The 27,777-nt window shown below is 37.5% G+C and overlaps 1 long non-coding RNA gene across 2 annotated transcripts in view; it reads left to right on the forward strand.

Annotated features, from left to right (window-relative positions):
- LOC125160812 (uncharacterized) overlaps window positions 1-17,008 on the forward strand; it is a 47,845-nt gene extending 30,837 nt beyond the window's left edge. Inside the window, exons 4-7 of one of the 2 annotated variants that reach the window (XR_007150382.1) lie at window positions 11,699-11,769; window positions 12,437-12,517; window positions 14,867-14,960; window positions 16,944-17,008. This is a non-coding gene — a long non-coding RNA (uncharacterized LOC125160812). The remainder of the gene's footprint in view (window positions 1-11,698; window positions 11,770-12,436; window positions 12,518-14,866; window positions 14,961-16,943) is intronic. The other variant, XR_007150383.1, reaches the window with a different exon arrangement.
- Window positions 17,009-27,777: the final 10,769 nt, after the last annotated feature.

Below are 27,777 nucleotides of genomic sequence, written 5' to 3' on the forward strand. Positions count from 1 at the left end.
CTGGGAAACTTTTCATCTCTTGTTCTATTTTGAATGACAACGTTGCTGGATGAAGAATTCTTAGCTGCATATTTTTCTGATTCAGCACATCGAATATATCCTGCCACTCCTTTCTGGGCTGGCAAGTTTCTGTGGATAAGTCTAATGCAAACCAGAGATCTGTCTTCCCTTATAGGTTAAGGACTTTTTTTCCCCTTGCTGCTTTCATGATTCTCTCCTTGCCTGTTTTGTGAATTTGACTATCATATGCCTTGTTGATGGTCGGTTTTTGTTGAATCTAATGGGAGTCCTCTGTGCTTCTTGGATTTTGATGTCTGTGTCTTTCCCCAGGTTAGGAAAGTTTCCCGCTATGATTTGCTCACATAAGCCTTCTACCCTTATTTCTCTCTCTTTCTTTTCTGGGACCCTTATGAGTCTGATGTTGTTCCTTTTTAATGAGGAAATCAGTGGATTTCTCTAATTCTTAGATTGTGCTCTTTTGCCTTAATCTCCCTCTTTTTTTCTGCTTCATTATTCTTCATAAGTTTGTCCTCTATATTATTGATTTTCTTTTCTGCCTCACACATCATACATCCACAGCATCCATTTGGGATTGCAGCTCAGTTATAGCATTGTTTATTTCATCCTGACTAGCTTTTACTTCTTTTATCTCCGCAGAAAGGGATTCTAATCTATTTTTGACTCCAGCTAGTATTCTTATTATTGTGATTCTAAATTCTGGTTCAAACATCTTGCTTGTATCTGCGTTGGTTAAGTCCCTGGCTGTGGTTTCTTCCCGCTCTTTCTTTTGGGGTGAGTTCCTTTGTTTCGTCATTTTAAAGGGAGAAAAGTAATTAATGAGGTAGAAAAAATTAAAATTAAAAAAATTAAAATTAAAAAAAATTAAAATTAAAAACGAACACACACACAAAATTGAATAAATTATGCTAGATCCTAGGTGTGTTTTGGTCTGGGTGTTGAAAGTGGCTTGATAGATTAGAGAAAAAAAGGGGGGGAAAAGTAAATCATTTGAAAATTTGAAAAAATGAATATACTGAAGTAGACTAAAATGAAATGGTGGAAGTAAACTAGAATTTGAAAACATTTACACAAAAGTAAAAAATGTAGTAGAAAAATTAAGGAAAAATATTTTTATTAAAAATTGAAATTAAAATTAATTTTTTCTCTTTTTGTATTCAAGAAAAAGAAAAGAAATGAAAAAGAGAAAAAAAAAAGAAAATTGAATAGATGGACCAGCTAACTGACTGAAATTACTTCTGAAATTACGACTGAAATTACTTCATTTTCCCCTAGAAGTCAAACTATTAAGCGCTTTATAGTCCATAAACTAAGCAGGCAGTGAGACTTGTGTTCTTGAAGAGCGAGGTCGGCCCAGTTGGGTGGGGCTTAGTGTAACAGCTCCGTTCTCCACTAGATGCCGCTGCTAGCCTACTCAGGTGGATTGTTGTGGCGCTTGTAGGTGCGTTTGTGCATGTGCGTGAGTGCTGAAAATGGCATCACCCAAATACCCAGTGTCTAGTATCAGAACTCTGTTCTCCCCGATCAACAGTTGTGTACTTGTCCCTTGTTTTCGACTTCTGTCCACTCCCCACTTCCACACTGTTCATGACCAAGCCCCAGACAGTACCTCTCTCCTGAGTTTTGTCTCATATGCGGCTGTTTTCCCCAGCCCCTTACTTCTGATGGACTGTGGCTGTGACCCATTCTGCCCCTCTGCAGGAGGGTCTCACTGAACAATGGCCAAATGTCGGCTGCACCCAGGAACACTTGCTGGACCCTGCTGCTGCTGGTGCCCCAAGACTGTGGCCTCATGACAGCCTGCCCCAGAAAAAGTTTGTGAGACAGTGTAGCAGCAGCACCTCAGGGATTATGGAAAATCACAGCACACATCTGGCACCAGGCTTCACCCCCAATGACCTTGTTCCAGCATCAGCAAATGTGGCTGTTCTCTGGGGTCTGCGGGGCCCAGGTGGCCTCACAGCCTCTACAAATGTCCTTCCATCAGTGGAACTGCTTCTCCCTATGTGGCCTGAGAACCCCCTGGACCCCACTCTGCTCCTGGGGATTCGCTCTTCCCACCAGAGCACCGACGGGTGTCGAGCTGTGGAGTTGCAAACTCTGCGCTCCCCCAGTTAACAGTCCTAATGGAATTTAAATCCTCTCCTTTCTCCTTTCTCCCTTTTTAGTTCAGTCCCTGTGGCTGTTTCCAATTTTCCCCTTTATCTCCAGCTGCTTTTGGGGAGGGATGCTTTTGCCGTATTCTCCTCCCCACGGTCTCCGTCTCTTCTCCGCATGCAAAAGCAGCTCCCTGCCCTCCAAGGCTTCTCTGTCCCCAAGTTCACCTCTCCATGCCACGTACCTGCTGAATTCTATGGTTCAGGTTGTGCAGATTGTTGTGTTAATCCTCAGATCAGTTTTCTAGGTGTGCAGGATGGTTTAGTGTTGGTCTGGCTGTATTTAATGGATGTGAGACACACAAAAAACTTCCGTGCTATTCCACCATCTTGGCTCTTCCTCCTCTACCAGTTACTTATTTAAAAAGAAAGTTTGGGGGAGCTTGGCTTGTTCATTCAGTACAGCATTCAACTCTTGATCTACGGGTTGTGACTGGGCTCCACGTTAGGCATAAAAATTACTTTAAAAAATAAAAAAAATACAAAGAAAAGTTTGGTAGATGGCTTTCTTGGTAGGAAGTGCTGATGTTAATATTAAAAGTTTATAAATCAGGTACTTATATTAAATCACCAAGTTCATAATCACATAACAAATGCTTTATGGGTGTGATAAAAATTAACAAAAGGGTTTTTTAAGTCTGAAATGCTAGGAGAGAGGACAGAAAAAAAGAGAGTTAAACTTTTGCATGGCTAAGTATAAGATAAGGTGAATGTCTAGAGATAATCCGAATTATCATTGTAGGGACATGTATAAGAGTCACTGTTAGACCTTCCCTAGAGATTTTGGGATATTAAAAATGATGTCTTATTTAAAAAATTTTAAGATTTTACTTACTTAGTTATTTTATTGTGGCAAAATATATATAACATAATATTTACCATTTTAACCATTTTAGTGGTATAATTCAGTAGCTTCACCATGTTGTGCAACCATCACGTAATTTTTTCCATTTCCCTAACTTTTTTATCATACCAAGCAGAAACTCTATGTCTATTAAACAATAACTCCCTATTTCCTTCTGCCTGTGGACCCTGGCTTTACTCTACTTTTTGTGTCTATGAATTTGCCTATTTTAAGTAACTCCTGTAAGTGAAATCATACAATGTTTGTTCTTTTGTTACTGGCTTTTTTTACTTAGCATAATGTTTTCAAGGTTCATCCATGATGTAGCATGTATCAGAACTTCATTCTTTCCTATGGATGAATAATATCCCATTATATATACTGTTTTTTAAAAGAAAGTTTATGCTATCAGCCATGCACTATGTTAAATATTTTATGGACAGTGTCTCATTTAATCCTCACAACGACCAATGGGCTAGGTAATATTATTATATCCACTTATGGGTGAGAACACTGGGGCCTAGAAGTTTAAGTGACCTGTTCCAGTTAGTGGCAGAGAGGGAATCTGAACTAGGTTTATCTATCTCTAGGGTCCAATAAATTAAGCAGTACAGTACACTCCTATGTTACTGTTATGTTCTCTCTTGTGTTCATATAGTTTTGAACAGTGAATTTTAAGAAATACATAAAACTTTAGGAAAATGTATACAGAATGACATTTTAAAATAAACAAAGAATTTAAGGATATTTATGTCCTCCCTCCCAGCAGTTAACAAATGGGGAATTTTTCTTCTGAATAGATGAAGGTAGACAGAGAAAGGACTGAAGTTAAATCCTGAAGGCTATCCTTAGTACTAATATTCAACAGATCCTGGAATATTAGAAATAGAGATTTCCCCTTAAAAAACTTTCAAAATGAAAATTTAAGGTGAAAAGAATTACTCTATTTTTTTAAAAGTGGAGGTCACATTGGGGTACCTGGGTGGCTCAGTCAGTTGAGTGTCCGACTTCAGCTCAGGTCATGATGTCACGGTCTGAGTTCGAGCCCCATGTCAGGCTCTGTGCTGACAGCTCAGAGCCTGGAGTCTTGCTTTTGATTCTGTGTCTCCCTCTCTTTCTGCCCCTCCCCCACTCATGCTCTGTCTCTCTCTCTGTCAAAAATAAATAAATATTAAATTTTTTTTTAAACTAGAGGTTACAGAGACTGAAAATATGAATAGTTGCAAATAAGAATTTATATAGATTTATGAATTCTATTAAGAGAAAAATAAATATATTATGGGAGTTCTACCCTAATTTCTTTAGGCTGGTGGCACAGAGGGTAACCATACTGTTCTGCATCACATGCTGTAGCCACACTCTTTTTTTTTTATGTTTATTTATTTTTGACAGAGAGAGAGAGAGACAGAGACCGAGCACGAAGGGGGAGGGGCAGAGAGAGAGGGAGACACAGAATCCAAAGCAGGCTCTAGGCTCTGAGCTGTCAGCACAGAGTCCAACGAGGGCTCAAACCCACAGACTGCGAGATCATGACCATATCGGAAGTCAGACGCTCAACTGACTGAGCCCCCCAGGTGCCTCTGCCACACTCTTAAAGACAGATATATTGGCTTAAAGGTTATCTTTCACAACTTCCACTTCCAGCAAACTGTTCGTCACTCTGTAATACTTCCAGTGACGGGGAGAACACAATATCATTTCATTACTAGGCTAGTCAGACATGCAGTTTTTAATATTGATACTAAAAGATCTTCCTTCTTTTGCTTTCCAGCCAAGGGTATTATTATTTTTTTTTCATGAGACTTTGCACAACAAGCCTAATGTTTTTATCCTTATGATAGCCTTCCAACTGTTTGAAGACAGCATCATGTATCCCCTATTCCCCAGCTTGAGATGATTAGCAGCTAGGACTTGAGAAGCCAAGATGCTAAAGAAATAAGCCTGGATTTTGCTATTAAGATCCTTTTATATGTCAACAGGTTATAAAAGCTGTTAAATATAAAGTAAAAGATTAGTTAATTGGGTTTCATTAAAATTAAGCCCTTTTTGGATCCTGTGAGACAAAGTACCAGAGACATCGCTACAAGCATGAAACCTACAGACATCACACTGACTCTAAACCCATATCTTTCTATAATAACACTGAACGTAAATGGACTAAATGCGCCAACCAAAAGACATAGGGTATCAGAATGGATAAAAAAAAAACAAGACCCATCTATTTGCTGTCTACAAGAGACTCATTTTAGACCTAAGGACACCTTCAGATTGAAAGTGAGGGGATGGAGAACTATCTATCATGCTACTGGAAGTCAAAAGAAAGCTGGACTAGCCATACTTAGACCAGACAAACTAGACTTTAAATTAAAGGCTGTAACAAGAGATGAAGAACGGCATTATATAACAATTACAGGGTCTATCCATCAGGAAGAGCTAATAATTATAAATGTCTATGCGCCAAATACAGGAGCCCCCAAATACGTAAAACTGTTAATCACAAACATAAGCAACCTTATTGATAAGAATGTGGTAATTGCAGAGGACTTTAACACTCCACTTACAGAAATGGATAAATCATCTAGACACACGGTCAATAAGAAACAAGGGCCTTGAATGATACATTGGATCAGATGGACTTGACAGATATATTTAGAACTCTGCATCCAAAAGCAACAGAATATACTGTCTTCTTGAGTGCACATGGAACATTCTCCAAGATAGATCACATACTGGGTCACAAAACAGCCCTTCATAAGTATAAATGAATTGAGATCATACCATGCATACATTCAGACCACAATGCTATGAAGCTTGAAATCAACCACAGGAAAGTCTGGAAAACCTCCAAAAGCATGGAGGTTAAAGAACACCCTACTAAAGAATGAATGGGTCAACCAGGCAATTAGAGAAGAAATTTAAAAAAATATGGAAACAAACGAAAATGAAAATACAACAATCCAAACGCTTTGGGATGCAGTGAAGGCAGTTCTGAGAGGAAAATACATTGCAATCCAGGCCTATCTCAAGAAACAAGAAAAATCCCCAATACAGAATGTAACAGCACACCTAAAGGAAATAGAAGCAGAACAGCAAAGACACCCCAAACCCAGCAGAAGAAGAGAAATAATAAAGATCAGAGCAGAAATAAACAATATAGAACCCAAAAAAACTCTAGAGCAGATCAATGAAACCAAGAGTTGGTTTTTTGAAAAAATAAACAAAATTGATAAACCTCTACCCAGACTTCTCAAAAAGAAAAGGGAGATGACCCAAATAGATAAAATCATGAATGAAAATGGAATTATTACAACCAATCCCTCAGAGATACAAGCAATTATCAGGGAATATGAAAAATTATATGCCAACAAACTGGACAACCTGGAAGAAATGGACAAATTCCTAAACACCCACACACTTCCAAAACTCAATCCGGAGGAAATAGAAAGCTTGAACAGACCCATAACCAGCGAAGAAATTGAATCAGTCATCAAAAATCTCCCAACAAATAAAAGTCCAGGACCAGATGGCTTCCCAGGGGAATTCTCTCAGACATTTAAAGCAGAGATAATACCTACCCTTCTCAAGCTATTCCAAAAAATAGAAAGGGAAGGAAAACTTCCAGACTCATTCTATGAAGCCAGTATTACTTTGATTCCTAAACCAGACAGAGACCCAGTAAAAAAAGAGAACTACAGGCCAATATCCCTGATGAATATGGATGCAAAAATTCTCAATAAGATACTAGCAAATCGAATTCAACAGCATATAAAAAGAATTATTCACCATGATCAAGTGGGATTCATTCCTGGGATGCAGGGCTGGTTCAACATTCACAAATCAATCATTGTGATACATCACATTAATAAAAGAAAAGATAAGAACCATATGATCCTGTCAATCAATGCAGAAAAGGCATTTGACAAAATTCAGCATCCTTTCCTAATAAAAACCCTCGGGAAAGTCGGGATAGAAGGAACATATTAAACATCATAAAAGCCATTTATGAAAAGCCCACAGCTAACATCATCCTCAATGGGGAAAAACTGAGAGCTTTTTCCCTGAGATCAGGAACACAACAGCGATGTCCACTCTCACCACTATTGTTGAACATAGTGTTGGAAGTTCTGGCATCAGCAATCAGACAACAAAAGGAAATCAAAGGCATCAAAATTGGCAAAGATGAAGTTAAGCTTTCACTTTTTGCAGATGACATGATATTATACATGGAAAATCTGATAGACTCCACCAAAAGTCTGCTAGAACTGATCCATGAATTTAGCAAAGTTGCAGGATACAAAATCAATGTACAGAAATCAGTTGCATTTTTATACACTAATAAGGAAGCAACAGAAAGACAAATAGAGAAGCTGATCCCATTCCCAATTGCACCAAGAATCATGAAATACCTAGGGATAAATCTAACCAAACATGTAAAAGATCTGTATGCTGAAAACTATAGAAAGCTGATGAAGGAAATTGTAGAAGATTTAAAGAAATGGAAAAACATTCCAGGCTCATGGATTGGAAGAATAAATATTGTCAAAATGTCAATACTAGCCAAAGCTATGTACACATTCAATGCGATCCCAATCAAAATTGCACCAGCATTCTTCTCGAAGCTAGAACAAGCAGTCCTAAAATTCACATGGAACCACAAAAGGCCCTGAATAGCCAAAGTAATTTTGAAGAAGAAGACCAAAGCAGGAGGCATCACAATCCCAGACTTTAGCCTCTACTACAAAGCTGTAATCATCAAGACAGCATGGTATTGGCACAAAAACAGACATATAAACCAGAGGAATATAATAGAGACTCCAGAATTGGACCCACAAAAGTATGGCCAACTAATTTTTGACAAAGCAGGAAGGAATATCCCATGGAAAAAAGACAGTCTCTTTAACAAATGGTGCTGGGAGAACTGGACAGCAACATGCAGATGATTGAAACTAGACCAGTTTCTCACACCATTCACAAAAATAAACTCAAAATGGATAAAGGACCTGAATGTGAGACAGGAAACCATCAAAACCCTAGAGGAGAAAGCAGGAAAAGACATCTCTAACCTCAGTCGTAGCAATTTCTTACTTGACACATCCCCAAAGGCAAGGGAATTAAAAGCAAAAATGAACTACTGGGACCTCATGAAGATAAAAAGCTTCTACACAGCAAAGGAAACAGCCAACAAAACTAAAAGGCAACCAACGGAATGGGAAAAGATATTTGCAAATGACATGTCAGACAAAGGGCTAGCATCCAAAGTCTATAAAGAGCTCACCAAACTCCACACCTGAAAAACAAATAACCCAGTGAAGAAATGGGCAGAAAACATGAATAGACACTTCTCTAAAGAAGACATCCAGATGGCCAACAGGCACTTGAGAAGATGCTCAACGTCACTCCTCATCAAGGAAACACAAATCAAAACCACACTCAGATACCACCTCACACCAGTCAGAGTGGCCAAAATGAACAAATCAGGAGACTATAGATGCTGGCGAGGATGGGGAGAAATGGGAACCCTCTTGCACTGTTGGTGGGAATGCAAACTGGTGCAGCCACTCTGGAAAACAGTGTGAAGTTTCCTCAAAAAATTAAAAATAGACCTACTCTATGACCCAGCAGTAGCACTGCTAGGAATTTACCCAAGGGACACAGGAGTACTAATGCATAGGGGCACCTGTACCGCAATGTTACTAGCAGCACTCTCAACAATAGCCAAATTACGGAAAGAGCCTAAATGTCCATCCACTGATGAATGGATAAAGAAATTGTGGTTTATATACACAATGGAGTACTACGTGGAAATGAGAAAGAATGAAATATCGCCCTTTGTAGCATCGTGGATGGAACTGGAGAGTGTGATGCTAAGTGAAATAAGCCATACAGAGAAAGACAGATACCATATGTGTTCACTCTTATGTGGATCCTGAGAAACTTCACAGAAACCCATGGGGGAGGGGAAGGAAAAAAAAAAAGAGGTTAGAGTGGGAGAGAGCCAAAGCATTAAGAGAGTCTTAAAAACTGAGAACAAACTGAGGGTTGATGGGGGGTGGGAGGGAGGGGAGGGTGGGTGATGGGTATTGAGGAGGGCACCTGTTGAGATGAGCACTGGGTGTTGTATGGAAACCAATGTGACAATAAATTTCATATATTGAAAAAAAATTAAGCCCTTTTTTCATCAGATATCATTAAGAGGGTGAAGTGTCAAGTCACTGAGGGGAAGAGGGTATTTGCGATATATTATATCTGATGAAGGACTTCCACCAGAATATATGAAGAACTCCTAAAAATCAGTGAGAGAGAGAGAACACATAATCTTTGGAAGAAAGAGTAGATGAATTTAATAAGTATTTCATGAATGAATACATTGAATTTGCCAGTAAACATATAAAAATGTGCTCAAAATTATTAATCATCAGAAAATGCAACTTAAAACCACAAATACTACTACTTATTCACCAAAATGACTAAAGTTAAAAAAGGAAAAAAATGGTAACGCTAAGAATTGTCTTGGATGTGGAACAAGTAGAACTGCCATATGCTGTTGTTAATAGAATATAAATTATGAATTGATACTACTGTGAATTGGAAAACCACTCCAATTTCTCCTAAAGCTGAACATATGCAAAATCCATGACCCAAATTTTCTACTCTTGCTACTAGTGATTCCAAAAAGACATGCAAAAACTGTAAACAATGCAACTGTTCATTAGGAATAAAATGGATAAATGTATTAATATACACCTACAATGGGGTACTATGTAGCAATGAAAATGAATAGACTGCCTTTACATACAACTATATGGATGAACCCCACAAACGTAATTTGTTTTTTTGGGGGGGGTTTGTGTACACAAAAGAATTTCAATAAAATTTAGTTTGTAATATAGGTCACAAATATAACAAAAACGTATCACTTCAGGATTCCAGAGAATGAATTAAGGCCTTTCTTCTTTTTCTGTATAGATCTGAAGGAAGTCAGTGAGAATTATGCACCTTTATTTTTTTTAATTTTTATTTTTTTCAATACATGAAGTTTATTGTCAAATTGTTTTCCATACAACACCCAGTGCTCATCCCAAAAGTTGCCCTCCTCAATACCCATCACCCACCCTCCCCTCCCTCCCACCCCCCATCAACCCTCAGTTTGTTCTCAGTTTTTAAGAGTCTCTTATGCTTTGGCTCTCTCCCACTCTAACCTCTTTTTTTTTTCCCTTCCCCTCCCCCATGGGTTTCTGTGAAGTTTCTCAGGATCCACATAAGAGTGAACACATATGGTATCTGTCTTTCTCTGTTTGGCTTATTTCACTTCGCTTAACACTCTCCAGTTCCATCCATGTTGCTACAAAGGGCGATATTTCATTCTTTCTCATTTCCACGTAGTACTCCATTGTGTATATAAATCACAATTTCTTTATCCATTCATCAGTGGATGGACATTTAGGCTCTTTCCGTAATTTGGCTATTGTTGAGAGTGCTGCTAGTAACATTGAGGTACAAGTGCCCCTATGCATCAGTACTCCTGTATCCCTTGGGTAAATTCCTAGCAGTGCTACTGCTGGGTCATAGGGTAGGTCTATTTTTAATTTTTTGAGGAACCTCCACACTGTTTTCCAGAGTGGCTGCACCAGTTTGCATTCCCACCAACAGTGCAAGACTCACAAACATAATTTGAATGAAAGAGAACACACTAAAGAGAACATAGTGTAGACTTACATTTATGTGATGCAGAAGCAAAACAAACCTATGGTGATAGGAATCAGAATAGCAGTTTCTGGGGGTGCCTGGGTAGCTCAGTCAGTTGAGCCTCTGACTCTTGATTTTGGTCCAGGTCATGATCCCAGGGTCGTGGGATCAAGCCTCGTGAGGGGCTCCCTGCTGCACGTGAAGCCTGCTTGAGATTCTCTCTTCCCCTCTTCATCTACCCCTCTCCCCCATTTGTGCTCTCTCTCTCTCTAAAGATAGATAGATAGATAGATAGATAGATAGATAGATAGATAGATAGATTGATTCATTCTTTGGAGAGGAGGTAAGATTGAGAGGAGGCAAGAGGAAGGCTTCTGTTTTGCTGGAATGCTCTATTTCTTGATCTGGTGGCAATTACTTGGGGTGTATTCACTTTGTGAAAAGTCATCAAGCTGTAATATATGAATTGTGTACTTTTCTATGTGTATATTAAATTTCAAAAAAAGACAACAAATTGGTCTAAAAATTCCACTTACCTAAAAGGCAAGGCTAAGTGTGCAACTAAAGAGTTTGCATTTTCATGGTAAGCACAGTAGTAAAGATGATGGAATTTATACTGCATACAAAGAATTAAAGTTGTCTAGAGAGACTGTCATTTCTTAATTTTCCTTCCCCAGAAAAAGAATTGTAGCTCATTCCTTTTAGAGAACGAGAGCTGGGTAATAAATGAGCCAATCACAAATCTCTATTTGAATTATTCTGGGGTTTTATAATATATGTGAAGTGCTCGGTGTTGATCTGCTACCCACCAAGTGTGCAATGAAGGCACTTACTGTTAACTGTGTTTAGTACTGAGTCACACTGTAAACATATTTTGAGTTTCCTAATAACAAAAATGTCAAAGTCTCTTTCACAAATGGAACTGCTGTGAGCATGAAACTTGGTCAGACTTTCAGGTCTATACAGTAATTCCTGTTTTATTTTATCTCAATAGAATTTTCAGCTTCCAGACTGTTGAGATCTTTATGGATTGGAATTCACTGAGCTTCATTCTCAGCATTGATGGTAATGTGACGGAGGAACAACCGGAGATAAAGCCCTGTAGAACAACCTTATTAACCTCTATCCTCGCCCCTAGTGACTAGTAATCAGACCTTTTTGGAAACGGTCATTCAATCAGTTATAAATACCACTAATGGACTCTCATTCAGTCCCTGTTAACTTTGTCAGTAAGGATTTGAAGATAAAAATGACCCATGTATCCCCCATTCTGACACTTTTATTTTATCTATATGTCTATCTAGAGTGTGAGCGCTTGTGGTAGAGGGAGGGAGAGAATCTTAAGCAGGCTCCGTGCCCAGCACAGTGCCTAATGCAGGTTCCACACAGGGCTCAACGCAGGGCTCAATCTCATGACCCTGAGATCATGACCTGAACAGAAATCAAGAGTCAGATGCTTAACTGACTGAGCTACCCATGCGCCCCGATGTTTGTATTCTTACTTTAAGATGGTTGTTTAATCCCAACTATGTTAAATAGTGAAATATTTCCAGGTTCCAAACATTTTTTTATACTTCAATCTTAACTCACATATGAGTGATTTGATAATATGAATGAAAAATTAATCTTGTCTTGTGAAAGATTTTATAACACTATATAGTTCTTGTGGGAAAATGTGCTTTTTCATGATGTGTGAAGCCTCCTTACTTTTCACTTTTCTCTCTTTTGCCAGCAGAGGGCAGGTGAGAAAGAAGAAAAAAGCATCTCTGTCTTGATTCAAACTAAACACTTCTCTGAAATATTTACAAAGCAGGTTATTTTGTCCTCTAATTACTCTATTTTGAAACAAGTTCAGTAGGAATTATAATTTTTTTAAAATGTTTTATTTTTATTTTTGACAGAGAGACAGAGCGGAGGGAGGGGAGGGACAGAGAGAGAGGGAGACATAGATATATTTGGCCTAATAAATGTATTTGAAATGAAATTAGTACTTTGAACTTTTAATTGTTTATAAATCAGTGATTGTATTGAAAATATGAATATTCTGTATATTTTGAGGTCATATGTCCAAAATGTCCTCTCTTAGTTTGGATAATGCTGATTAATTAGACTCCTTTTATATTGGTGTTCTAATTCAGTTACAGATATGGTGTTCGTTTTTCATATACAGTATATCTTAATACTGCCATTTGGTCATTACTTCAACATGTAGAGTTGTTAAGCATACTTTTATAGTTTTATTAATCAAGTAATGAATCTACATAATTGAAGGAAACTCCAGTGCAATACAATACAGATTTTTTTCCATTTCTTGCAGTACTGTCCCCCACGGGAATGTTTAAATACAATTTTAGCAGGTATATTAAGATGTTTTCTCTTGCAACTTTAAATCTGTTTAATCAATAATAAAACATCCTTTTCAAAACATTAGATGGTGTGATAAACTATGTATTTCAATAGCTCAAGATAGCTTGTGTGTAACCTTTGTTAAATCAAAACTCAAGTGGCAGCTTGGATTTTTGCCTTCTCTACTTGAATAATGCCTTTGTTCTGAAAGTATAGGAGCAAGGAGAAACTGAATAGTTTCTCTCATTGGGAGGATAGATCTCCATACTGCTTATTCCAAATAGTGAGAATTCCTTCTTATTGTGGACCTCATGTATAAAAATATTTTTTATTTTTAAACTGTCAAACAAAATTATACATAGTGCTTAGAATGCTGCTGGCACACAGTGAGTGCTTTATAAGTATTAGTTGTTGTTACATAGGTATCTGCTTATCTTAAATTTAATCTGTTTATTGAATTAGCCAGGGGAATCATGTACAGTTGAAAAAAATTGATTCTTCAACAAAAGGAAAAGCTAGAAAAATAATCTCATTCTCGGAAGTCCTAATTCTATTCCTCATTTATTCAATGGGAAAAAACCTTGACTTGAGTGACTCTTAACACTTAACTCCTTTGAGCCAATGGAAGCAATAATGTTTGTCACTTAGTTGTCTTAGACTAAATGCTTCCTGGTTTGTGAATTGGTGTTGAATTTCCTGACTATGTGTAATGAATATGTCATGGGATAAGATCTGGTTATTTTAAAAGGACTAAGCTGGATGAGGAAGAAAAGTTTTACCTTTGATGAGGAACCCCCCTGGTCTGAATGAGGAATATTTCAAAACAATGAACAAAAAGCGTTGCTTTTGATTATCCCCTGAAGGTAAGCTTAGAGCTTGGGAAGCAGGTGGAGAGAGTATTACAAGGAAGGGGTCTTCAGGACTGAAGAAAAAGGAAATTCTTTTGGTTGGCAGAGTGATGAACCCTCAGGCTTAGCGTTGCTGTGCCACCTCCTCACAGGTTTCCCATATCATCTCTTCCTGTTCTCTTGAGCCACTGTGTATATTTATTTCAGTTTTATTTTCCTAAAATGCAATGCAGTGATGTTACTTTCTTGCTCAAAGCCCCATCATGACTTATTTTTACCAATGATAGTAGTAGACTGAACTACATGGTCCCAATCTGATTTTCCACGTTTACTTCCTTCTCTACTTTTCACACACTGACCCAACAGTGCTGTTCCTAAAAATGCTTCTCTCATCATGTCTTTCTCACTCATTTCATATTGTCAGTGGCTCCTTGTCTTTCAAGATCCATCTTCAAGACATGTCCTCTTGAAACCATTCTAAATCTTACCTGAAAATGATCTTTGGTGCCATTGAGTCTCATGGCTATGTATATCTCTAAAGGGCTCTTAAACTATCATCTATACTAGGTATTTTTGTTTTTGTTTCTTTTTTTTTTCTGCTAACAGTAAGCTCTCTGAGAAAAGAGACTGTGTTTTGTCCTCAGAGGTTAGCATGATGTTCTGTAGAACCTTTCAGATCTTCAGAAAGGCCAGGGCCATTTGCATTTTTTTGAGGCCCTCAATATATTAAAAACTGAAGAAATGGCAGGGTCACAAAATTGTGGCATATTTTAAGTGTTGCATTAGACAGGTGGATGCAAATAAAACACATACATTCCCACAACAGTTCCCAAAGGAACTGTGTTGTTAGTAAGATGATCATAGGATTTCTAAAAAGCTGAACTCATAGTGTACTTCAGTTGATGTGGTCTGGTAACTGGACATAAGTTTAACATTGATCAGTGACTGTCTTCTTTCTGTCTTATCAGTGTGCGTCACGTGAGGCCTGGGCCAAAGGACCCTCTGACTTTCTGTGTAAGAGGCCCCTTACACATGGTGGACACCTGATAAATATTCACTGAAGTGAGTTAAATTTGATTATATGCCCCAAAGGTGCTGTATATAAATATAATGCATTGATTCCTATTTTTTTAATTTGGTCAGAATATTATTCAGAAAAAAGACTGAAAGTTAATATTAACTTCTAATTTAATGTCTATAATTTAACTTTTGCTTGTTTTACACTTGTCAGATCAAAGAACTAGACACTGGGGAGGATAAAAAGTACTCATTCTTACTGACTGACTGCATATTTCCCTGTACCATGTATGAGACACATAATGAGGAGAATTGTGTTCTCTGTGACTCTTCTGATGGAGTAACAAGGGTGAACACTTGATGGAATCAGCATAATTTATTTCTTAAAATTAGGCTAGAGATGAAAAATAGTGAAGATTCCAAGAATACTTGGAATTCACTGCTGCAGGGGTTAAAGTTGATATCAATACTAAATAATTCTTTGCTTTTAGATGGTAGAGCTTAAATTTTCCTGGTTTAGAGGTATTCCCACTGAGGTACATCAATATACGAATTGGTCCCCCTGTGATCCTCCTAAAATAGTGCATAGAAATCAGGCATACCTAAAAGCATGAACTCATCGTTAAAATTACCATTGTTTATTTTTGGAAATGTATTTATTTAGGTATTCATTTCTGATTTAATGTCATTTTCTTAGACTAGTTTGTAGAATGATGTGTTTCAGGCCCTTTCTGCTCTATTACTATAAACCCAATCTTTTCTATAAAATTATTTTATAATGAAAAGAAGAAGAAGAAATAAAGAGCACCCAGTTACTGGTGATAATTCAGTAGTAAGAAAGAAATGTGGTTATTTAAACATAAGATATGAACCTTCTCTCTTATTCCCCTGCATCTGAGGAATTTGACAAATTCTGACAAATATCAGTGGTTCAGGAAGCAGGAATAGAAATGGATCAGGAACCAAGAAGTGGTGAAGTTAGAATTAATTTATACAAAATATAGGTGATTCTGAAATGTCCTCCATAAGAATCCTTCCTAAGAGATGGGTAATTAAATGCATGAAAAGTAGAAAGGTAAAATTATTTGTCAAGTTTAGCACTTATCTGAAATATGTTAATTTATTTACACTTATTTAAACTTTATTATACATTAACATTAAAAAATCTATTATAGCACTGAAGGTTTTTCAGTGACTGGAAGTAAATTGCCATATGAATAACCTATACCCAAATGTCTTTCATATTCTCTTTTTTTACCTATAAATTTTTAAATTTATCAAGAGTTAAAAGCATTTTGTAAACCTACCATTTGTTTTTAAGTGTAGCACATAAAAATGTTTAAAATAAATCCCAACATAACTTAATACTAAGTGTTAATAAGCAAATGCTATCAATGTAGAATTTTACAGAAAAAAAAATGAAGATAGTTTGATAAAACCTAAGGACCAATGCTAAGAGAGCAGTTTTCATATGCAGAAATATGCCTGAAGGGTAGTTCTCATAATGATTTAATGACTAGCACTTTCTAGTTGAATAGAAAATACAAATATATGGCCAATAGCATTTGAAAATACAAGTCTATTTGTGTGCAAAACTGTTAATTAGATAGCCTGAAAACATGCAGTGCAGTCCCAACCATTCCAAAGATTACAAAAAGAACTTAGGGACACCTGGGTGGCTCAGTCAGTTGAGCATCCAACTCTTGATTTCGGCTCTGGTCACAATCCCAGGGTCATGGGATCAAGCTGTACATCGGGCTTGGCGTTGTGCATGGAGCCTGCTTGGGATTCTCTCCCTCTGCTCCTCTTCCCTGCTCATGCTCTCTCAAAAAAATAAGAAATAAAAGAATTTAAAGTTTGTCTTATTTTTAGAAGCTATAAGCTTAAATATTTCTGTGCAGTGTTATAAAACAAAACCCTGTATGTGTCCTTAGATACAGATAATGTGGACTTCCATGCTCAAGAGCAAAACACTTTCATTACTCTCCATACCCATAATTTAACCTTTACCCTCTCTGCCATTCATAGGCCTTGGAACATTGGTTTGAGCACTGGCCTCAATTTTTGGATGAGAGTTGCCCCCATCAACTGGGAAGGGTAAGAAGAAGGTATTTCTCCTTAATTCTCTCTTTACTTACTTTTGGTCCTATAGCACAGACCTCTTGGGACTCAAGGGAATAACCATACAGAATTTTTTTTTGCTAAATGCCAAAAAACCTGTGTGATGTTAAGAGGCCAGTTGACTTTTCCAGTTTAAATTATTTCACTGGTAATACGCAGTAAAAACTTAAATTTTTTTTCTCAGTTAAGATCTCTTGTTAAAGAATATGAAGGAAATTAATTCTACAATTTCCTATTCTCAATGATTTTAGCTCACTGACTGACATTTTGCCCCACACCAATGTAGTGAAAGAGAATGGTCTTGGGATCAGTTAGATCTAACCCAGGTCTACCTGTGCTAGATGTAAAGCTATAGATAGGTCTCTTAAAGATTCTTTTGAAACCTATTTTCCTCAAGAATAAAATGGTTTAATAATAATTACCTTATAAGGATAATGAGAGAGTTAAATGAGAAAAAGAACACAAAGCTTAGCACATTAAGGACTCAATACTAATTAATTTCCTGCATTTAGTTTATCCTGGATACACAAGTGAGTTTGATTCATATTGGAAAACAAGACAGGTACAATCAAGTGAGCAACAGAGATGCATGTTTTATGCCTCAATGTCTTCTAATATAAGTTGTTACACAAAGAAAATACTATGTTTTTAAAACATGTTTTACTACACATTTTCTAATAGAGATGTAAAAGCCATGGCTGAGCAACTTCAACTACTTCCAGAATACTTTTCTGTGAGTGAAATGTGACAGCTTTTTGTGAGTTCATAGCAATCCGTGTAAATATTTAAAGCTGAAAAATCAGTAATGGTAACTATAGTATAAGAATGAGAGAACAGAGTGAATGGAGAGATGGAAAGAGGATTATACCGATAGAATATAATTAAGTAAAATATTTTCCTAGAGGCCATAGAGAATAGACCCTATTCTCATGTTTTAATCCAATATTTTTTTAGAATCTAAATGTTTTTTTTACATAATACAACAGGAGTAAAACTTTGTCACCACTCTGTGGCCAAATCCACTTTTATTTTTAAGCCATACAACTTTTTTTTTTTTAATTTTTTTTTTCAACGTTTATTTATTTTTGGGACAGAGAGAGACAGAGCATGAACAGGGGAGGGGCAGAGAGAGAGGGAGACACAGAATCGGAAACAGGCTCCAGGCTCTGAGCCATCAGCCCAGAGCCTGACGCGGGGCTCGAACTCACGGACCGCAAGATCGTGACCTGGCTGAAGTCGGACGCTTAACGGACCGCGCCACCCAGGCGCCCCAAGCCATACAACTTTTATAATGAGAAGCTAATATTACTTGTAAACTTCGGCATGATTGATGCCAAAAGTTTTTTTTTATTAAAAAAATTTTTTTTAATGTTTATTTATTTTAGAGAGAGAGAGAGAGAGAGAGACATAGAGAGAGACAGAGCCTGAGTGGAGGAGGGGCAGAGAGAGAAGGAGACACAGAATCTGAAGCAGGGTCCAGTATCTGAGCTGTCAGCACAGAGCTCAACATGGGGCTTGAACTCACTCCATTTTCCTAATAATAGCTACAGGTTGTTGAATAACTGCAGCCCAGTTTGATGGTCCTGAGTTGACAAGGGAACATGAAGATTTTATTTTCCTTGCCATCTTTCATGGGATCAAGAAATTTAGTAGGGGGCTGCCTGGGTGGCTCAGTCGGTTAAGCATTCGACTCTTGGTTTTGGCTCAGGTCATGGTCTAACGGTTGTGAGTTCAAGCCCTACATTGGGCTCTGTGCCGATGGTGCAGAGCCTACTTGGGATTCTCTCTCTGCCTCTCTCTGCCCACCCCCCACTCCCACTTGTGCTCACGCTCGCTCTCTCTCTCTCTCTCTGTTTCTCTCTCTCTCTCTCAAAATAAATAAACTAAAAAAGAAAGAAAAGAAAGAAAGAAAGAGAGAGAGAGAAAGAAAGAAATTCTGGGGCACCTGCGTGGTTCAGTCGGTTAAGTGTCCAACTTCGGATCAGGTCATGATCTCACAGTTTGTGAGTTCAAGCCCTGCATCAGGCTCTGGGCTGTCAGTACAGCTTCAGATTCTGTGTCTCCCTCTGTCTCTGCTCTTCTTTCACTCACATGCTGTCTCTCTCTCTCTCTCAGAAATAAATAAACTTTAAAAAAATTAAAAAAAAAAAGAAATATAGTAGGGTTAGATTTTGTTTTGATTTATTTTAAAGAAATATCCATTGACTATTGCTTTTTATATGATTTATTTCCCATTGTGGGTAGGAAGTTTTTCTAAGGTCATAGAATAACCCATTTTGAGGCCATTTTTCAGACTTTTGAAGTTTTATGTTCTAAGACCTAGATCCTATGGTCACTTTTGCAAAAGAAGTAATTGAGAATAATAAATCTGAAGAATATTAACTTTTTAAAAGTTTATTCATTTTGAGAGAGAGGGAGTATGCAAATGGGGGAGTGGCAGAGAGAGAGGGAGAGAGAATCCCAACCAGGCTCCACACTGTCAGGGTAGAGCCTCATGTGGGACTTTAATTCATGAACCATGAGATCATGATCTGACCCAAAATCCAGAGTTGGATGCTTAGCCAACTAAGCCACCTAGGCACCCCTAAAGAGTATTAATATTGAAAATACTAAACGTGAGATAAAAGAACCTGACTGGGCTTGAGATATTGTTATTAAATATTACTAAATGTTCAAGTTGTTAATAATTTTTTGTTACATGGAAAATGTGCCGCAGATCAAAAAAAAATTTTTCTTTAGCTTTTAAATAAAAATTTGAATTTTTATATTAAAGCAATTTTAGATTTACAGAAAAATTGTGGAGATACTACAGAGAGGTCCTGTATAGCCCATACTCAGTTTCCACTATTATTAACATCCTACATTAGTATGGTACATTTGCCACAACTAATGAACAAATATCAATACATAATTATTAACTAAAATCCATACTTCATTCAGATCCCCAGTTTTTACCTAATGATCTTTTTCTGCTCCAAGTTGTCATCCAGTATAACACATTTTATTTAGTTCTTGTGTCTCCTTAGGCTCCTCTTGGCTGTGATAGCTTCTCAGATTTTCCTTATTTTTGATGACTTTGAGAGTTTGGGGTTTGTTTTCCTAATTAAACCAGGGTTATGGATTTTTGGAACAGGACCCAGAGGTAAAGTACCATTTTCATCCATAATATCAAGGGTATCTACTATCAACATGATCTATCACTGTTGGTGTTGACCTTGATCGCCTGAGTGAGATAGTGTTTGTCAGGTTCCTTCTTTGTAATGTTACTCTTTTTTCCCTTCAATACTGTGCTCTTTGGAAGGAAGCCATCATGTACAACCTACACTAAAAGGAGTAAAGAGTTGAACTCTACTTCCTTAAAAGTAAAGTATTTTCATAAATTATTTGGAATTCTTCTGTACAGGAAATTTGTCTATTCTCCCCTGTTAATTTATCCAATTATTTCTTTACGTCAGTATGGACTCTTGCATATTTATTTTATACTTGTGTTACAATTCAATTGGTTTTTAGTTATTTTATTGACAGACTGTTCCAGCTTTAGCCACTGGAGGGGCTCTTATACCTGATTATTGTGTCCCTTTGAAATACCCCATTCACTGTGGGTTTTGGTTGTTGTTGTTTGTTTTTTTAAGCACTTCCTTTCTGGTACTACAGGATGCTCCACACTCATCTTATACATTTCCTGCCTCAGTCCTAAAAGGAATCCTGGTTTCTTTTATTAAGGAATAGTATTACAAACCAAGATCTAGGTACTAGGGTGTGTTGGTTGCTACTGAGATGTCCTGGCTTCTAGACTGTCTCAGCTGACAGAGCAAGAAAATATATGCATGTATACTAACTTTACATAAATATTTCTGTATGCAAGCATCTGCATCTTTATTAAGCTAAACATGAGTTTGAACTGGTGTCTCTAATTCTGATTCATTACCACATGGATCATTCTAACCTCTTCCCTTGCTTATCTGTAACTTCCCACATCAACAGTGAGAAAGCTGACTTCTACCATCTGTTTACTTAATTTTTCATCTCCATTGTAGATGTATAGTGATTTCAGAATTGTTCATCTGTATCCCATGGGATACAATTTATCAGCCAGAGGTGTACTTCATGTTGGCTCTTCTACTATTAGTTTTTTGGACTCCACTCATTTCCAGAGTTACTTAGTCCAGAACCTTTTCTTCCCACCACTTCCAGTGAGATGGTTTCATACATTTGTAATACATTTAGAATCTCTTGTCGCATGCTGCATTCCATTCTGGAGTTCCTCCCCATCCCCCATCTCCTAAATGATTTTTTAAAAGTTCACATACTGGGGACACCTGGGTAGCTCAGTTGGTTGAGTGTTGATTCTTGATTTTGGCTCGGATAATGATCTCACAGTCTGGAATTTAACCCTGTGTGGGGCTGTGTGCTGACAGCATGGAGCCTGCTTGGAATTCTTTCTCTCCCTCTTTCTCTGCCCACCCCCTGCTATGCTCTCTCTCTCAAAATAAATAAATAAACATTAAAAAAAAGTTTATATACTTAACAGCTTCACCACCCTAAAAATATTCCTTGTTTTACCTATTGTTAACCTTAAAAATAAAACTGTGAGTTATTTTACCAGTAAAATGGATTTACTCAGGAATAACAGAGAATTGCAATTCAGGACATGCATGCTATGGCAAAACCACAGGCAAATCTGGAGTCCTCATTTATAGAGGAAAGGGATGGGGGAGTTGGGAGGGGCTGTTATAAACAAAAAGTCCATTGGAGTAAACTGGGAGTTCCAAGTTTAGTGACTTTTCATTGACTGTGTTTTGACAGTCCTACATTGGCTGGGCTGTTGCTGGACAAGGAGAACATCTTTCTTCCCCTGCTGGGGTAGTAGGGTATAGGCTTCTTCCTGTGAGGAGTGTTAGGTAGGTCTCTTCTTGTTTGGGACCGCATTTGATGAGTAGTGGTGGGGCATGAGAGCTCTCCCTTCTGGCCTCCCCACTCCATTTTAAGTGAGTTTTATTAATTTTCATACTATTTAAGCCTTCCCCTCCTCATCCCAAATTTCTGGCAACCACTGATCTATTACCATCTGTATATAGTTACGTTTTTCCAAAATATGCGTAATTGAAATCATGTAGTACATAGGCTTTCACATTGGCTTCTTTCAATAACAATATGCATTTACAGTCCATTCATGTCTTGTATTTTGTAGATGTACCACAGTTTGTTTATCCATTCACTGATTTAAGTATACCTTGTTTACTTCCAGGTTTTGGCAATTGTGAATAAAACTACTATAAACATTTGCATGGAGATTTTTGTGTGGACTGAAGTTTTCCAGTCAGTTGGGTAAATACCTTGAAGTGTGATTGCTAGATTATATAGTAAGACTATATTTAGCTTTGTAAGACAATGCCAAACTGTATTTCAGTGTGGCCATACCACTTTGCATTCCCACCAGCAATCTCACCAGTGATTGGTGTTGTCAGTTTTTTTGGATTTTAGCCATTCTAAAGGGTGAGAAGTGGTATATCATGGTTGTTTTCATTTGCAATTCCCTAATGACAAATGATGATGAGCATCTTTTCATATGCTTATTGGCCATCTGTATATCTTCTTTAGTGTAGTATTGCTCAGATGTTTGGCTTAGTTTTTAAAAGGGTTGTTGTTTTCTTATTGTTGAGCTTTATTTTCTCTTTCTTTTGAAGGAAGTAAATAAATAAAAACTAAATATGGTTGAGGAGATGTGCATTTAAAAAGTCATAAAGAATTATCCCATACACACTTCATGTTTTCTTGTAAAAAAAAAAATCATGGAAGGACCAGTTTAGCCTTCAGTAAATCACTAATGTGAGGATGTGAAATTTGAAATGTGTGCGCACACACACACACACACACACACACATACACACCATCATTTATTGAGCTCTTACTCTATGTCTTATTCTATGTCAGGCATGCATTTTTTCCTTACATGAACTCATTTAATTCTCACAACAATCCTATGTAATGGAAACTCTTGTTTCCCCCATTTTACAAATGAGCTCCGCTCCCAGCAGAGGAGCTCTAACCCTGTGCCATGCTGTCTGATAGACAATAAATTTTAAAATGAGACAGTCTAAGGTTTGTTTTCTTACATAGCCAGGCGAAAGTATATTTTAAAATTAAGTATGAGTGAAAAAAAGAAAAAATAAATTAAGTATGCATGAACATAGAAACAGATTGCAGAAATAGTCCATTTTTCTTGAATTATTCAGATTGTTAAAAGCCTCAAATTTGTTTGGGTTTGTGTGTGAATACATTCAGACGATTGAATAGAGGTCTACACTTTTTCTCCGATACTTAAATCTAAATTTATTTTGCATAATTTTTTTAAATCTTCGCTTTCTCAAAAGCAAGGAAGATACGACATGAATAATCCGATGGGCTCTTTTTCCTTACTCTGTGTTGGACCAGAAAAATAATTTCCAAGAGTCATTTGCCTTATTATTTAATAGGTGTTAACAAAAAGAATGCCTAAGAACAAGTAGAATCACGAGCAAAGTGGGTCTTGAAAAATATAGCAGTGTAGTTGCAGCTGGTGGCTGGCTCTGAGTCTGGCCATGAGCCTGCAGCGTGGGACTGGGTGTTCCACTGCCTGGCTGTGCTCCAGGGAGCTGTCAGTTGCCGGGTTCCCACAGTGCCAAGCACTAGCAGGTGCAGAAAGGTTCAAGGTTTCTATTCCCCCATAGTGTTGAGGGCATGCAGGTCATCTGACAGTAAACAAGATGAAGCACCCCTGTGGGCCCTGAGGGGCATGAGGAGTGGAGCTCCTGCTCAGCCTTGGGGATTTGACATTTGTCAAATTGTGCGAGAACCTGCTGGGCTCCTCATATGCCTCTGCCTGGCCTCTGAGAGGAGTGAGGAGTTTGCAGAGTCTTCTGGAGAAACAGAGGACTGAGACACTCCCATTTTGGAGGCTTCTAGTGTTTGTTTGTTTGTTAATATTTATTTATTTACTTTTGAGAGAGAGAAAGAGAGAGAGAGAGCTGGAAGGCACACACAAGCAGGGGGAGGGGCAGAGAGAGAGAGAGGGAGAAGGAGAATCCCAAGCAGCTTTCATGCTGTCAGCATAGAGCCCGACACTGGGCTTGAATTCACGAACCTGTGAGATCATGACATGATCTGAAATCAAGAGCTGGACAGTTACCTGGCTGAGCCACTCAGATGCCCTTGTTTGTTTGTTTGTTTTTTTAAGAAAAAATTGTGAAGATAGAGTTTTAAAAATTGTTTTATATATTCACATCTTAAATATTAATGCTCCTAACACAAAAAATGAAATGCAGTGTGCTGTGGCACTTAATAAGATACGTAAAACTCATAGGATTTATAAGAATATTATCTTCTGATGAAGTACTGGTGGAGGGAGATGGTTATGGGTCAAATGTTTAAAGTTATCTGATGGGAGTATTTTTCTGTTCCTAACAGGGTATCTTTATGACTATATGTAATGATCTCTGAGAAGATTTTGTTTTCAGTCCCAAAACCAGGGGTGGGAAAAGAATGCAGGCCTGCAGTGGGGGCAAAAGAAGGGGAGGTGAAAGAGATTTAGGGAGTTACTGCAGATTTTGCAGGGTTAACGGGAATCCAGAATAAATGAAAGAAACACTGATGCTGGTAATTTCCTCTGGGCTCAGGCAACTAATACTTTGCTTTGTCCATTTAAGTAGCAATTTAGATCCAAGAAGCCCTTTCTTTAAAAGTTGTAGCAGAATTCTGTCCTGTTCACTTTTCCCCTTTCCTGGCAAAGAGCTGGAACACTATAGGCTTTCCAAAAACATTTGTGGAATGGAGTCAGAAAGCCACTTTACTTCATAGGATGCATTCCTTTTGTTTGTTTGTTTTGAAAAAAAATATTTTAAAAGTTTAGACATTTATGGCATAAAATGATTATGACATATATCACCTAAGCTTTTATTCAGTGTTCATGCAAACGTACATATACAACTGTTATGTCTCTTTTCACCTACTTCTTGGGATACAAATAAGCTCACACGTCTTTTTAACTTTTAAGTGTTGAAGTTAGCAAGAAGTCCAGAAATCCTATGATGGGTAGGTAAAGGCAACCTTCCAGTTTCATCTGCACAGTGGCCCGTCTCCCACCAAGCAGTAGGCATTGGCATTAAACTTTTTCTCTCATGCATGATGTATCACATTCTCCTGGGGGACCCTTGGTGGCCATATTTAAGCATTTCAATAGAGGTCATCGCAATTCATGAAATAGATTCTGACTTTGTTGAATCTCAAAAGAAAATGAGAAGAAAAGATTTCCTTCTGTCCTTCCATCCCCATTGATACCTACTTATGTTACATTCCTATAATGAATAGTCCTCTCAATGGATTCTGAAAAAATGAAGAAACAGAAGGAAAATAACACCTTCTTTGTGATAAATACCAGTTTTCACCTTAACCAGAGAAGCAAATGGACACACTGTAAAAGGCAGCTCCTCTTAAAACAATTATAAAACCATCCAGTTACACACCCAGCCCAATGATTAAGTGCTCAGCCCCTGAGGTTCATTTCTTGGGGCATCTATTTCTTGGGGCATCTGGGTGGCTTAGTCCGTTGAGCATCTGACTCAATATTGGCTCAGGTCATGCTCTCACAGTTCAAGGGATTGAGCCCATGTTTTTATATATGTTTTATATAGCATTTATATATAAATGTTGCATAAATTATACTATATACTTCAGAAAAAGTTGGTGTATTTTATTGTCATTCTAGTTTACAAATGAAACTGAAGTATAGAAGGTTACTTCTATAGAAAACATATAATTTTGGGGTTTCTCGGTGGCTCAGTTGGCTAAGCATCTGACTCCTGGTTTCGGTCAGGTCATGATTTCACAGTTCATGAGATTGAGCCCCACATTGGCTCTGCACTTTCAGTGCAGATCCTGCTTGGGATTTCCCTCTCCCTCTCTCTCTCTCTGCCCCTCCCTGGCTTGCTCTCTCTCTCTCTCTCAAAAAATAAATAAACATTAAAATATTAAAAAAAAAATAAGACATAATTTTTTTCTCGTAAAAACAGGATCATGCCCAGCTTAATTTGCTATTATAAAAAATGCAAATTTTATATTCTTAGGTAAAGCTTTGTGACAGTCAAATTTGTTTAGGGGAAAACCATGATACATATTTGTCAATTTGATTTTCTTTAATAGCATGATATGCTTTGTTCCAAAAATGATTTTGACAACTTTCATACATATCTTTAAACATAATTTTTGCATATGTAAAGAAGAGTTCCAGAGTCTTGAGGCACCTGGGTGGTTCAGTTGGTTAAGTATCTGATTCTTGGTTTTGGCTCCGGTCATGATCTCATAGGTTGTGAGTTTGAGCCCTGCATTGGACTCTGTGCTGACAGTGCAGAGCCTGCTTGGGATTCTCTCTCTCCTTCTCTCTTTGCCCCTCCCCTGCTCTCTCTCTCTCTCAAAATAAATAATAAATGTAAAAAAAAAAAAAGGGAGTTCCAAAGTCTTTTGCCATCATTTCATCAGTGCTACCTCTCAACAGGCTTTGAAATGAAGAGGTTCCAGTCTTTCTGGGAGACACGGAGATGTAGGCTGTGGAGGCCAATGAGCCATAGTCACTGATACAGGAATTGCTTGTCCTTTTGACCATATGGATTAATCACCATAGTTTCACCAATCACACTGAACTTGGAGATCAATAAATGGCCAACATAGTGTCCTAAAAGAACAAGCTCTCAGAAACTCTATCTATGCAGGGTAAGTTAAAGCAAATCAGAACCTGGTAATTTTCAAGTTTCAGTTTCCCAGACCGAACAGACTCGCTTGTGTAACTGACTTCATGTTGTGTCCTTAAAATGGTCATAAAATGGTCATAAAAAATGACCATAATATAAATGTTTCTGAAAAAATTTATAACTAAAAATGCTGTCCATGATGTCAGTCAGTGACAATTCTATAAGCCTTTCAATGGCAAACTCTCCCACTACTGGGGTGCAGGGAGGATGATTTTTATTTCCAGGTGAACTTGCATATTGACAGAAGGTTTGGACAGAAGCCTAGTGGACGTTGAGGGCCTAGACATTCACAGTCACTTTTAGTTTCTAGGTGCGTTAACAATCTCCCATCGAGTCTCTCTTATTCTTTATCTTACCTTCTTTATTTACATGTTTTTATTATAATTATCTACTTGGGGGGAAATAGTTGTAAATAAGTAACCTGCTGTTCTATTTAGTGTACTCCACTGCCTTTCTAAATGTAACTCTTCTATGTAACATATAAATTAGTATGGGGCACAAAGGTGGCTGAGTTGGTTAAGTGCCCAATTATCATTTCGGCTCAGGTCACAATCTCACAGTTGGTGAATTCTAGCCCCAGGTCAGGCTCTGTACTGACAGAGCCCTTCCCCTGCTCTTGCTCCCTTGCTCTAAAAAGTAAATACATACACTTAAAAAACTTTAAAAAATAGTATAGAATTCATCTGAAGGAAAAAAATCGCCACTTTTCTTGCTAGACTCCAAATATATAAGACCACACTTTGAACTCTATAGATTGTATCTGGCTTTCAGCAGATATGATATCACTAGTGAAAATTGAGTCCGGTATTATGAATTCCCTTGTTTCTAAAAAAGCTTCAGTAGGAAAATGAAAAGAGAAACTAATATAAATAATGAAACATTTCATAAATAGCAATTTTAGAAAATCCTAGAATTATCAGCTTTTATATTCATGACAAAATTGTAGTGTTCAAAATATT

This window comes from Prionailurus viverrinus, chromosome A2, assembly GCF_022837055.1.
Source record: "Prionailurus viverrinus isolate Anna chromosome A2, UM_Priviv_1.0, whole genome shotgun sequence".
Taxonomy (NCBI): Eukaryota; Metazoa; Chordata; class Mammalia; order Carnivora; family Felidae; genus Prionailurus; species Prionailurus viverrinus.